The 13,496-nt window shown below is 39.5% G+C and overlaps 1 long non-coding RNA gene across 5 annotated transcripts in view; it reads right to left on the reverse strand.

The window, feature by feature from the left end:
- Positions 1 to 1,697: 1,697 nt before the first annotated feature.
- The window catches only part of LOC147374358 (uncharacterized), a 46,253-nt gene continuing 34,454 nt past the window's right edge, over positions 1,698 to 13,496 (reverse strand). For 3 of the 5 annotated variants that reach the window (XR_015162660.1, XR_015162659.1, XR_015162662.1), the window contains one exon: positions 4,290 to 4,739. This is a non-coding gene — a long non-coding RNA (uncharacterized LOC147374358). Of the gene's footprint in view, positions 1,941 to 4,289; positions 4,740 to 13,496 lie in introns of those variants that run through there. The other 2 variants (XR_015162661.1, XR_015162663.1) reach the window with 1 other exon arrangement.

Consider the following 13,496-nt stretch of genomic DNA (forward strand, 5'->3'; position numbering starts at 1 on the left):
GAATAATCCTAAGAGGCTCTCCTCCCAGAGCCAGACTGCATGGTCATGAAGCATCCCCTAGGAGTCTTGGTGTCTTGTCACTCACAAGTTATTGCAGACCTCTCTTTTCTCTGGGGGAAAAAAAACAACATGAGGTCAACTCTCTACTTTTTTAATTTTCTCTTTTTACTGGTATTTATTTATCTATTTACTAATGTAGTTACTACTTTCCTCCTCATTCAGCTATCAAACCAAGGACCGTTTTCTCCTCCATCTGATTTATACATATGTTAGTCTGTCTTTCAGAAAAACTCACTCAAGTCAGTGACCTCTTTCACCTTTCCCAAACCTGCTTGACTCAATTCTTCTTTAAATTTGGAGATTTCTTCTTCTTGATTGATCCCCACTCCTTGGGCTGCCTCCTCAAGGCCATGTGCTCAGACTCCCTTCCCTAGTCTGCCTGCTTTCTCCTCACCGTCTCTGTCTCACAACCTGCTCCCCTTCCCCCGACACCCAGTCTCACACATGTGGGTTAGGCTTGGTACTCGCTGATTTTTCTGAATTCAGACATAAAATGTGGCTACTCTCTTATCACATGTCCTTGCTTGTTTGGGAACAAGTTATTATCTTTTATACAACACTGTTCAAAAAAATTTAACTTTTGTTTTGATGATATTTATTCTTCTTTAATTTTGCTTTCCTCTTTTGATGTTGGTCCATTGTTGAGTCTGAGAAGATGAAAGCTGAATGGAAAAGAAATCAGAGACTTGAAAAGAAATAATCCACATTTAGGATGAATGACATCCACAAATATCAGAGTCAGCAGAAAGTTCAGAGGGCTTCTCATCCTGTATTAAATGTAACGTAAAGCTACAAAAGGGTAGGTGCGTAGGGAGGTATTTATATGTAACAAGAAGGACTCGCGTCTTTCATGAAGGCTCAGACTATTGAATTAATTGACAGGATGATCAACCGATTTTCAATGAGATTAAATCTTTTGTTGAGATGGGTAATGACTGCAACTTTGGTTATATTATGGAGGCTTATGTCTCTGACAGCCAACCCCTCCCCAAATATTATCACTGAACTAGCAGAGCTTCCTTTGCCTCTAAGCTCCCAGGTCTTCCTGCAAAGACTGTCATAAGGATTTTAGATGGAAGGATCAACTCTTGGAGCTTGGAGGCAGTTTTAAGGAAAAAATAAGATGATAGAAAACTCAATTTTTTAAAAAGTCTCTCTCTAAATAAACATACATGTGTGCATATGTGTGTATGTATGTATATTTTAAACATATGAGTGAAATTAGAAATAATGAGCATATTCTCTTGACTTCAGAGATTAGTGCCATAAGGAGTAATCATAGTCTCCCAAAAAATCTTCTTCTACCCCCATAAATAGAATATTGGGCTTGTATACATCTGATCAATATGATCAGAGTGGTGCTTTGCATGATTTTACATTATACAACATTTTTGGGATGTATTCTTACAGAAACCATGACATTCTGGGCTCCAAATATGTTGATTTGGCACCTCCCTAACTCGTCAGGCTTCTGTGGTTTTTAGTTATTCTCTGAACATATTCTAGCTGTGCTGTATAAGAATGTTTTATAAGCAGCGTTTTTTTCTGATTACTCTTTCTCCCTTCTTTTTCTTTTCTGCCTTCCTTCCTCTTCTCTACTGTATTATCTATTGCTATGTAATGAATCACCCTCAAACTTAGCAGTTTAAAACAGCAAACATTTATTATCTCATAATTTCTGCGGGTTCAAAATTCAAGAGAAGTTTAGAGGGGTGGTTCTGACTCTGGATAGAAGTCAAATAGGGCTGCAATCATCTGAAGGCTGAGCTGGTCTGGAGAATCTGCTTCCAAGATGGCGCACTCAAAGGGCTATTGGCAGTTGGTCCTAGTTACTCTCCATAGAGCTACTTGAGTGTCCGTACAAATGGCAGCCGGCTTCCCTAGAGCAAATGTCCCAGAGAGAGACAGTAATAGAAGAAGTCACATTTCCTTTCATGACCTAGTCATGGAAGTGATACACCATCTCTTCTACCATACTTAGTTAGAAGCAAGTCAACTCCTCTACACTCAAGAGGAGAGGAATCTAGCTCCACCTCATAAAGGGAGAATTATTGACACTGAACCAGACTTGGGTCCACTCACTTCAGCACAGTAAAGCCAATCTACTGACACTGGGTTATGGTGAAGGAAAGTGCAGCTTTCATTATAGGGTGCTTTATGAAGAGACCACGACAGTTAATACTGTAACTGTATTAATTATTAACTATATTATTAATACAAAAAACCTGAGCTCCCTGCTGAGTTTTAGGAATGCATGTTTAAAGGCCAGGTGAGGGAGATGGGTTCTGGGGTATCTGATTAGGTTGTGGACAATTCTCTGGTTGATGGTGAAGTAACAGGGCAGTGTCACAGGGGTTAACACCATCAATCCTCATGCTCTAGTGTTCTGAGAGCTACACACTCTGGGTCTTCAACCAGCTAAAACTTTATATTTAGTGGAGTTTTAACATCTATAGAACAACCCAGGAAATGTACATCAGATACTGTGATCTAGGTACTTTAGAGAGGAGCTACAGCAGAGGATATGGGGGAAGAGTCTGTCCTGGGAAGGCCTCCATAGGGTCCTATAACCAAATCGTGGGCATATTTTAAAATCACCATGTCTACTTCCTTTTCCCTCCCTTTTTATGGAATTCTTGTTTGATGAAACAAAGCTCTAAGACATTCATGTTGTTTTCTTCTCTTAGAAACTAAAATTATGTTCCTGGGGGAAATAGAGTAGCCGAAGACTATGAATCAGAAGGCCGATTTACTCTAGTTCTCTAGTTAAGTAACTTGGTGATCTTAGGTGGACCACTTAACCCTGGCTTGCTTCAATTTCATACACTGTTAAGAAACTTGAGACTCTTTAAAGCTTACTTTTAAATTCAAAATTCTATTTTACTGCAGATAAAAAGAAGTTCAGCATCACTAATTATTATAGAAATGCAAATCAAAACTACAATGAAGTACCACCTCACAGGGGTCAGAATGGCCTCATTAAAAAAAAAAAAATCTACAAATAACAAATGCTGATGAGGGTGTGGAGAAAAGGAAATCCACCGTGGAAAACAGTATGGAGGTTCCTCAGAAAACTAAAAATAGAATTAACATATGATTCAGCAATTCCACTCCTGGGCATATACCCAGACAAAACAATAATTAAAAAAGATACATGGCACTCCTATGTTTATAGCAGCACTATTCACAATAGCCAAGACATGGAAATAACCTAAATGTCCATCAACAGATGAATGGATAAAGACGTGGTACATATATACCATGGATTACTACTCAGCCACTAAAAAGAATGAATTAATGCCATTTGTAACAACATGGATGCAACTGAAATTATCATACCAAGTGAAGTAAGCCATAAAGAGAAAAAGACAAATACCATATGGTATCACTTATATGTGGAATCTAAAATATGATGCAATGAACTTATCTACAAAAAAGAAACAGACTTACAGACACAGAGGGCAGATTTGTGGTTGCCAGTGGAGAGGGAGTTATGGAAGGAATGGAGTGGGAGGTTGGGATTAGCAATGTAAGCTTTTATAAATAAAATGGATCAACAATAAGGTCCTTACTGTATAGCACAGGGAGCTATACTCAATATCCTGTGATAAACCACAATGGAAAAGAATATTAAAAATGTAAATCTGAATCACTTTGCTATACAGCAGAAATTAATACCATATTGTAAATCACTATATTTCAATAAAAAATTGAAAAAAACTCTATTTTATTTCACTTTCTTGTTTTTTAGGAAAGTAGTACCTAACATTTGTTCTTTCACAGCCTAAAGATTAAATTTCTAGGTCTTTGGGTTTTTATCACTATATAACTAGCTGGCTACACATCTGTGCTCTAGTCTTATTTACCTTTACCTCCTATTGGTAATAGGAGATAAAGCTTTTTATTGGGTTTAGAGTCAACACCAACCTATATCAGGGTCCCAACAGGGAAGAGATGGCATGTCCAAAGTCTATAATTGAGGAGTATTTAATGAAGAGACTTTACAATGGTGTAGACAGGACTTAGGGAGACCAACAAGGGACAGTGCACTGTCTTGGGCCCAGCAACACCGGGGCAGTGCTACCACCTCAACACCAAAAGGGGAAAAGGGAGACAATGTTCAATTTCATTTTCCTCCTCTCTAATCGCTGAGCTCCCATTCATTGGCCAAACACAACCTTACCTAGTTAAAGAGTAGATTTCATAAAAGGAAAACAGGCAGCAAAGTCTCCAAAATGAAGTTAAAATTATACTTTGAACATGAAAATAGAAATAATTAAAACACTGCAGATAAAACTAGGCCTCTTAAAGAGGACCCAACAGACTATTAATTCCGCAAATATGATCTGGATAACATCTGTATCACCTCGGGGGGCAAGACTGAATGGTGATTATATATAAGAAAATTATATTTAGTTAATTATTTTATATTGTGCCTAGAGAATGAATGCGTAAATAGAAGTAAACAGAAAGACAGAATGGACAGCCTCTCTAATAAGAGTGGCCAGAGGGGATGGTGCCGTGACCCATAAACACCAGCATCTCCTGTGAGGTAGATGACTGTCAGGTGCATATACATGCACGGGGCTATCGCGGCTTGGTGACACTGGGCAGGAAGAGCATCCATCTCATGCACCTTTGCTGTGACTCATTCTCTTTAGCATCCTTTGATGATAATGCTGTGGGAGAAAAGGGAACAAGAGAATGAATGGTCACATTCCAGATCTCTAGCAAGTTCCTCAGATGGGCCAACAAGCGAGGGTCCTTGGCTTCTGGGCAGGAAAGAATGCAAAAGTGAGGCAAAGTGGAGTGAAAGCAGATTTACACAGGAAGATACTCATTCCCCTGATAGAATGTGGGCTGTCTCAGAAGGCGAGGTGCCCCCAGGGCCTGGGGTTGTTTTTGTGGCTCACTCTTGCATTCTTTCCTGCCCAAAGCCAAGGACAAGGCTGTATATTGTCACTTTGTTTATTTAATTTATATGCAGAGTACTTCATGTGAAATGCCAGGCTGGATTAATCACAAGCTGGAATCAAGATTGCCAAGAGAAATATCAATAACCTCAGAACTAAAGAGCCTCTTGATAAGAGTGAAAGAGGAGAGTGAAAAAACATTCAAAAAACTAAGATCATGGCATCTGGTCCCATCACTTCATGGTAAATAGAAGAGGGAAAAGTAGAAACAGTGACAGATTTCATTTTCTTGGGCTCCAAAATTACTCTGGACAGTGACTGCAGTCATGAAATTAAAAGATGCTTGCTTCTTGGAAGAAATGCTATGACAAACCTAGACAGCACATTAAAAAGCAGAGACATCACTTACCAACAAAAATCTATATAGTCAAAGATATGGTTTTTCCAGTAGTCACATACAGATGGGAGAGTTGGACCATAAAGAAGGCTGAGAGCCAAAGAATCAATGCTTTTGAATTGTGGGGCTGGAGAAGACTCTTGAGAGTCTCTTGGACTGCAAGGAGATCAAACCAGTCAATCCTAAAGGAAATCAACTCTGAATACTCATTGGAAGAACTGATGATGAAGCTGAAATGTCAGTACTTTGGCCACGTGATACAGAGCCGACTCATTGGAAAAGAGCCTACTCATTGGAAAAGACTCTGACGCTGGGAAGGATGGAAGGCAAAAGGAGAAGAGGGTGGCAGAGGATGAGATAGTTAGCATCACTGACTCAAAGTACATGAATCTGAGCAAACTCTGGGAGATAGTAAAGGACAGGGAAGCCTGGCATGCTGCAGTTAATGGGGTGACAAAGAGTCAGACACAATTTAGGGACTGAAAAATGAGTGGGTAAATTATTCCAACTATTTTGGGGAAGGGGTGAGATTTCCAGAAATTGGGTCATTGTCTACTTTTTGGCTTTTTATGTTTAGCCTTGGCATTGTCTTGTTGCTGGTGGGTGTGTCATTTAGCATGCTAGTGTTATTACAATGAGCCTATAATGAGGTTCAAAGTCTACTGGAAGTCAAATCTTCCATCATCTTGACCTTAGTTGGTTCTAACCAGTTTTTGTTATATTTTGTTTTTCTCGACTACGTCCCCCTCCTCATTCTTTAAATGGTTGTGCCCTGCTCCCCTTTCTTCCTGTTGCATTGATCTGACTCCCACTTAGATTTGTCTACCGTGAAAGAATGTGTTCATCAGAGAAAACAAATCTCCAAATGTTTCATAGCTGTTTCTCTTACTATAAATCAATAACTTTGCCTTGAGGTGGTTATGTCTTTGTGACCTTGGCTAAAGTGTGTCCGTCGCCAAGAAATTGATGTTGGGAGCAGATCAGGTTTCTGCACCTACAGAGCCCAAGAGCCAGCCCCTAGACCAGGGGGGACTCTGCATGGAAACAAAGGTAGCTCTGTGAGGATCTTCCACGTGCGCTTGCCTGTCTTTGCACCACCACACACAGTTTATTATAATTGCTTGTTTAATTGTTTGTCTCCGCTGCTAGGCTCTAAGCTCAGTGATAGACAGCTCCATCTTACTTTCTGGTTTGTTGTCAGAGAAAAAGATTAATAACTACGTGTTGAAATGGAGGTAAGGAAGGCATGAACGTCTCAAGGTGTCTACATGGATCTTCCCAAAAGTAACCCAACTTCACTTTGAAAATTTACACTGCTGCTGCTAAGTCACTTCAGTCGTGTCCGACTCTGTGTGTCCCCATAGATGGCAGCCCACCAGGCTCCACAGTCCCTGGGATTCTCCAGGGAAGAACACTGGAGTGGGTTGCCATTGCCTTCTCCAATGCATGAAAGTGAAAAGTGAAAGTGAAGTCGCTGAGTCTTGTCCGACTCTTAGCGACCCCATGGACTGCTGCCTACCAGGCTCCTCCATCCATGGGATTTTCCAGGCAAGAGTACTGGAGTGGGGTGCCATTGCCTTCTCGGGAAAATTTACACTGCCACACCTCAAATCAACATTTGTGCTGCGCAGCTTATCTGAACTCTTACTCTCCCTCAGTACCTGGTTTCCTCATGGATCATCCTTCTGCTTTATTTTTCCCATTCCTCATTTGGAGAACAATCCTAATTTCTTTTCATTTAATAATTTTTTGCTTGTGCCTTTACCTTTGTTATTCAGCTTCACCATAATGCTTTCATCTAGGTCTGTTTTGATCATATTTGCTTTTTTCTTTCTTTCCTTCCCCCTTTTTCTTTTTCTTTTTTTGTTCTTTGTAAGTGGGTGTTCAGAATTTCTGGTTTTTATTTGTTTTTTCCCTTTTTGCTCCCACTTGTGTTTTCATTTCTATTCCTTTCCTCTTGCTCTCCTTGCCTAAAGTGGTCTTTCTCAAGCCTCTACCCCTCACTCTATTCTATTTACTCCTCTATCCATATCAAGTGAGGCACAGTTTTCTCAGTTTTCTCCTTTTGTCTAAGCATCTGTATATTCTTGGTTATGGCTGCTGCCAAGCGCTTCATTGCCTCATTGCTCTTTTCTGGCTCTAAGACATTAGATTTCAATTGCCATTAAAATTTTTTTTGAACTGCAAGTCTTCAAAAATACATAAAAATAGGGAGAATAATAGAAAGAATCCATATCACTCAGCTCCATCAATAATTAACCTTTGACAGTTTTGTTTCTAGAAGTGACCTTCTAAGATTATATGTTACTGAACTTTTTACCTCCAATCTGCAAATATGAAGCAGATTGTATTGAAATGCCATCTGGACCCATAGAATGTTTAGGCAGCATCGGCCGCTCACTGCTCTGTTCTCATCACACACTCTGAAGAAACCTTAGGTAGTTCTCTTCCTGCTGTTGTGATACCATTTATGTTTTTCTTTCTCTGTCTCTCAGACTGTGACTTGTTTGAGGCTGGGAGTTTTATCTTTGTCCTTCTATCCCTAGCACCTTTTATGTAGTGCCTGGCACTTACTGGCTTTTAGGAAAAAAATTCTAGAATGAATGAATGAATGAAAAAAATATATTGCAATGCCATTTCTATTTCAAGTAAAATATTCAGGTATTCTGGTCTACTCTCATTTACTTCTCAACTTTTTTTTCTCAGATGCAATGTAGTTTTTCACTTAATTTAGGTTTCATGTTTTGATATCGTTCATAATGGCAACCCAGTCCAGTACTCTTGCCTGGAAAATCCCATGGACAGAGGAGCCTGGTAGGCTACAGTCCATGGGGTTGCTAGGAGTCAGACACAACTGAGCAACTTCACTTTCACTTTCATGCACTGGAGAAGGAAATGGCAACCCACTCCAGTGTTCTTGCCTGGAGAATCCCAGGGACAGAGGAGCCTGGTAGGCTGCAGTCCATGGGGTCGCTAAGAGTCAGACATGACTGAACGACTTCACTGTCACTTTTCACTTTCCTGCATTGGAGAAGGAAATGGCAACCCACTCCAGTTTTCTTGCCTGGAGAATCCCAGGGATGGGGGAGCCTGGTGGGCTGCCGTCTATGGGGTCACACAGAGTCGGACACGACTGAAGCGACTTAGCCAAAAATATAAAATCTATGTAGTATCTGTCAATAATTTTGTTTCTAAAGAATATGAACACCAGTACTTATGTACCCTTATTATGTGCTGGGCACTGTACAGAGTCCTTTGTAAATGTTATCTCTATTAATCCTAAATCACAAAAGCCCATGAACTAGAAACTATTATCATTCTCATCTTCCATATGAGGAAACTAAGGTTCTGGGTGAACAAGTAACTTGTCAAAGTTACATCATGAATGAATGAACAAGTTAGTATTTAAACCTATATTTATTTGATTCCAGAGTTTGAACATCTAACCACTTACTACGCTATACTACCATGGAAGTAAATCTTTATATTTAGTTAGCTTAATGATATTTGTGTCCAGCCAACAGCTCTAACTCTTTCTCTCTAGATACTGTGTCCAAAATAAATAAGAAATCGCTTTACTCCTAAGGCTCAAGTCTTGCTCTTCTGCTCTTTCACCCTTGGCATCTGAAGCCTTGCAAAAATGTCTCTTGAAGTCTTCTCCAATGAGTTTACAATCTGAGTTCCCACACAGAATCCTCTTGCAGGCCCTTGTTGACTACTTTTCATCTTTTCCTGATGACAACTATTTCTTTGGATGGCTCCACGCATGATCTCTTTGCCTTCCCTCCAGGGACTGAAAGTCTTTTCCTTCTCCTTGTAGAAGCACAAGTCCACACTACCAACAATACACTGCTTCTGTCTTCTCTCTTTCCTTTTTGTTCCTGAATTCTACTTCTGCCTTTTTCTTACATCATCACTTCAGTCAGTGTGGTCTTCATGTCTCCCTTTTCTGGGCTCATCACGATCAGGTCTCTGAGCAGTAGAGTGGACATGCTTTTCTGTGCTTGGTATTACCTTTCACACCCATTCTTCTTGATCCGTGTGTTCTGGTAGATTTGGCTTCCTCCCAGCTCTTAAGGGTGAGATGTGAGCTAGCCCTGACCAACCATTTTCTGAATTACTCCAATCATAGTAATTGGATTGAAATAAGCACATCATTGATGATAAATCAATTAAATCCTTTAAGGAGACTTGTACTACTAACAAAGAGTCACTCTCCTGAGACTGTAGGGACTGAGGATGATCTAAGCCTGAAACTGCTGGGAGTCATTTCTGCCACAAGTAGAGAGAGCTTGTTTGAGAATGGAGTCTTCACAGAGAAAGCAATGTTGAAAAATGGAGAGATGGATATTCCTGACCCCATCATTTAGAGCCTGAATCAAACCATGCCTAAGGATATTTTCTGACTGTGTTAACCACCAACAGGACAGAGTAGATATATATACTGTTATTACAAGAAAGAGAATAGTCCCCTTTATTAAATATACATAGTATGGTTGATAGCATGTTGAGGGAAGAGGCAGAAATATGAGCAGAAACTTTCAAATCATGCACTGAGCTAGCCTGGAGACTTCCATAAAAGTTTCTTAGGGGACACCATGGAAGTCAGAGACCGGGGCTAAGAATAGCTCTCTATTTGTTTTCTATACTGGGCTTTAAAAAAAATTGAAGAAAGGCTCTGTTGCTAACAAGCAGAAACAAAAATTCTTTGAAAATTGTTAATGTATTGTTTATGTTAGTTCTCCTAGAAACCCAACTTTGTCTATTCTCTGACTCCTGCTTTCCAACCCGCTTTGACTGTTTATACCCTTAATCATCACAAATGATTGTGTACTGCACAATCATTTAATTGCATTTCATACTTCTTTCTCTTCTCCTTCCAGGGGTGATATAGCAGGCGTTTCCTCCACATATTCTTCTCTCTTTTCTCATGACTATCAGCCAGTTCAGATGTTCAACAAAATTCAAAGTCAGCAAATATTTATTGAGGGCAAGGTAGTGCTGTGTGTCGTATTTTGTAACATTCATGAAATCCTTCAACTCCCTGAGAGGTGGGAAGCTATTTATATTTGTGTTTAATGAATGAGGTGAAGTGATCATCTCAAAGGTCACAAGGGAAATTGTTGATAGAACTAGAAATATTAATACATCCTTTACCATAGCCAGGTATACTACAAAGAGCCTGAAGTTTGGGAACAGACAGGCTTGGATTTGAATCTTGATTTATCCCTTATGAATTTTTGGAACTCAAAGAAGTCACTCAAATTCCCAGAGCTTCAGTTTTCTACCCATAAAATGTAACATTCTCTATCTTATAATGATATGTGGACTATATTAAATAATGTATGAAACACACTGGTGTAAAGTTGGCTCAGGAACTGTTAGTTTCCTTCTACTCCACTAGGAAATACGTATATTCCTCTCCCCAGGATGATCTACATGGAAAACAGTTCTCTGTTACATGTTTAACTCCCTCTAAATATTGTTTTCTGTTTAGACTGCTCAGATATGGAGAACAATATTTGCCATAAATCATAATATTTAGTCATCTCATTATTGATTATGACCCTTGTTGGCCAGAAGAGAGCAAAGGCCTGTTACTGTGGATTCTCAATGCTAAGATTTGTAGTAGGAAAGAATCAACATCAAATTATTTTAAAATTTTGAATAAGGAGGGTTAAAGGAGGAGGATTTGAAGATTTTCCACAAATTGCAACTTCTCTCCAGCATTCTGAACCTAGCCATCATTTACTGAATCAACAATTATGGATTTAGGCCTAATGTGCACAAGGCATTGACCTAGGGGCTAGACACACAATGTGAACAAGCTGGACCAAATCTATGCAAAGGATCGTGGTGGGTATGGACGAGCCATCCATTCTGCCCTCCTGCCTTTTATGGCCCTTATGCTTGCTACAGTAGTTTAGGGCAGGGGTAGCAAATTATGTTTTGTACAGCTGAGTTAAGAATGATGTTTACATTTTTAAAGAGATCCTTTGTAGCCTGCAAAACCTAAAATATTTACCATCTGACCCTTTACAGAAAATATTTGCTGACCCTGGGTTAGAGTGACCCATAACTCTTTCATCAAGACCAGAGTAAACAGTTTCATGGTTAAATATCAGTCTCTAAGTAATAATTTATATAAATCATTATTAAATATTATATACGATTATTAAAAAGTATTAAAGAATACAAAAGTAATGGCTAGTGGGAGGAATAGGCTTTTTATATTAATTTTGTAATTAAATAATTCTTCTGGGTAAGTCAGTTGACTGTAACATTTTTTTCCCCAGACTAACCACCACATAAAATGTGGCTCTTCTCTATGTAGCTTCCCTGGGCTTTTTCTATCTTTTTTTCTTGTACCAAAAACAGAGGATTAGAAGATGACCTAAAGAAGGGCCACCATGCCTGTTGATGCTAGGGGAGACAGAAGTTACTCTGCTGTCACTACTGTCCTTTGACAATTGCTACTTAAAAATCTCTTAGCCTTTCCATCTAAATACCTGCATTTCTTCCCTGTGCCACATTTATTTAAAATGAAACAGCCCTCTGTTTACTTGTCTGTTTCTCAGCACTCCCACTTTCTTGCACATACATGTACATTCCTTTCCCTTCCTGCTTGCCCTGGCTTCTCCTCCTGGGCAAAGCAAGGGTCACTGACTGGTCACTTTCTCAGTGCCTTGGTTTGCTAGCTTCACCCTTAAGGATAATGCAGAGCCTTGGAGTTGCACTCTCTTCTTCCTCTTGTAAACTGCTTCTAGTTATTACACCACTTTCCTGGTGGCACAGACGGTAAAGAATCTGCCTGCAATGCAGGAGACCTGGGTTTAATCCCTGGATCAGGAAGAGCCCCTGGAGAAGGAAATGGGAACCCACTCCAGTATTCTTGCCTGGAGAATACCATGGACAAGAGGAGCCTGGCGGGCTACAGTCCATGGGGTCACAGAGTCGTACATGACTGAGCCATAGCTGTCCTGGTATCACCCTAATATTGAAGAGTCTATGCCAAGCCAAACTCACAGTGCACATGATTTGAGGATACTCCCAGCTCCAATGCCAGTGTCCCCGCTTAGGTGTCAGCAGGCTAGTTTCTGCTCTTCCTCAATTTGTTGTTGGATTTTAGCCAGCTACTTAGCTTTTGAATGCCTAAATCCTCACATCTGTAATGTTAAGATAATGCCGACTTTTATTTCAGCTTCTGGGAACAGAATTAAACTGTATATGGACATTGATGTTCCCATAGTAACAATCACATAGAGTATCTAGCATGCCACTGGAGGCAATAAATTATTTATGATAAGTACTTGCAAAAACTCCTGTCACTATAATAAAAGATTCTAACAGGAAATCCTGGGGATATACTTCACATTAATTTGCGTTCATTATGTCAAGGAGAGTTCATTATTCTGCTCCAAACTACTTAATTCTAAACTTTCAGAATATAATCAATTAGCACTTACTGAAGCTGCTGAATCCAAAACCAGTACAGAGTGCTCCCCGGCCCTTGTAATGGGAAGGAAGAGACTGACTTCCTGGGGCTGTTTCTTAAAAGGAGGGAGGAGTTAATTGGTGTGGCTTGTCCGGGTAGTGCCATTTGCCAAGCTCAGAAGCTCAGTCCCGTCCCACTCTTTTGCGACCCCATAGGCTGTAACCCACTAGGCTCCTCTGTCCTTGGCAAAAATACTGGAGTGACAGCTCCAAATTGGGACTGGCTTGAAGAAAACAAGAATATTAGGGAGCTCTACCAAAACAAAAATTTTGTGCTACTATTACTATCATTATTTTGGAAAAATTAAAATACACAGTAAAATACAGAAAACGTAATAATAAATACCCATAATCAACATTTTTGGTTTACAGCCTTCCTATATTTTTCCGATACTTATATTTTTCCAAATACTGTTTTGTAACCTGCTTTTTAATTTGTGAACATTTTTCCAAGTCATTGAATATTTTTCCAGATCATAATTGACAGAATATGCCATTGTAAGGATGTATTCATTTATTTAACCAATTTACAATTGTTAAACAGTTAAGTAGTACCCTTACTTGTCGTTTAAATAAAATCAATTCATGTGTCAACTTGAGATCTCATATTAACTTAGCCAACAAATCTTAGA

The sequence above is a fragment of the Bos grunniens genome, chromosome 4 (genome assembly GCF_055505025.1).
Source record: "Bos grunniens cultivar Pamir isolate PY7600 chromosome 4, Bosgru_T2T1.0, whole genome shotgun sequence".
Taxonomy (NCBI): Eukaryota; Metazoa; Chordata; class Mammalia; order Artiodactyla; family Bovidae; genus Bos; species Bos grunniens.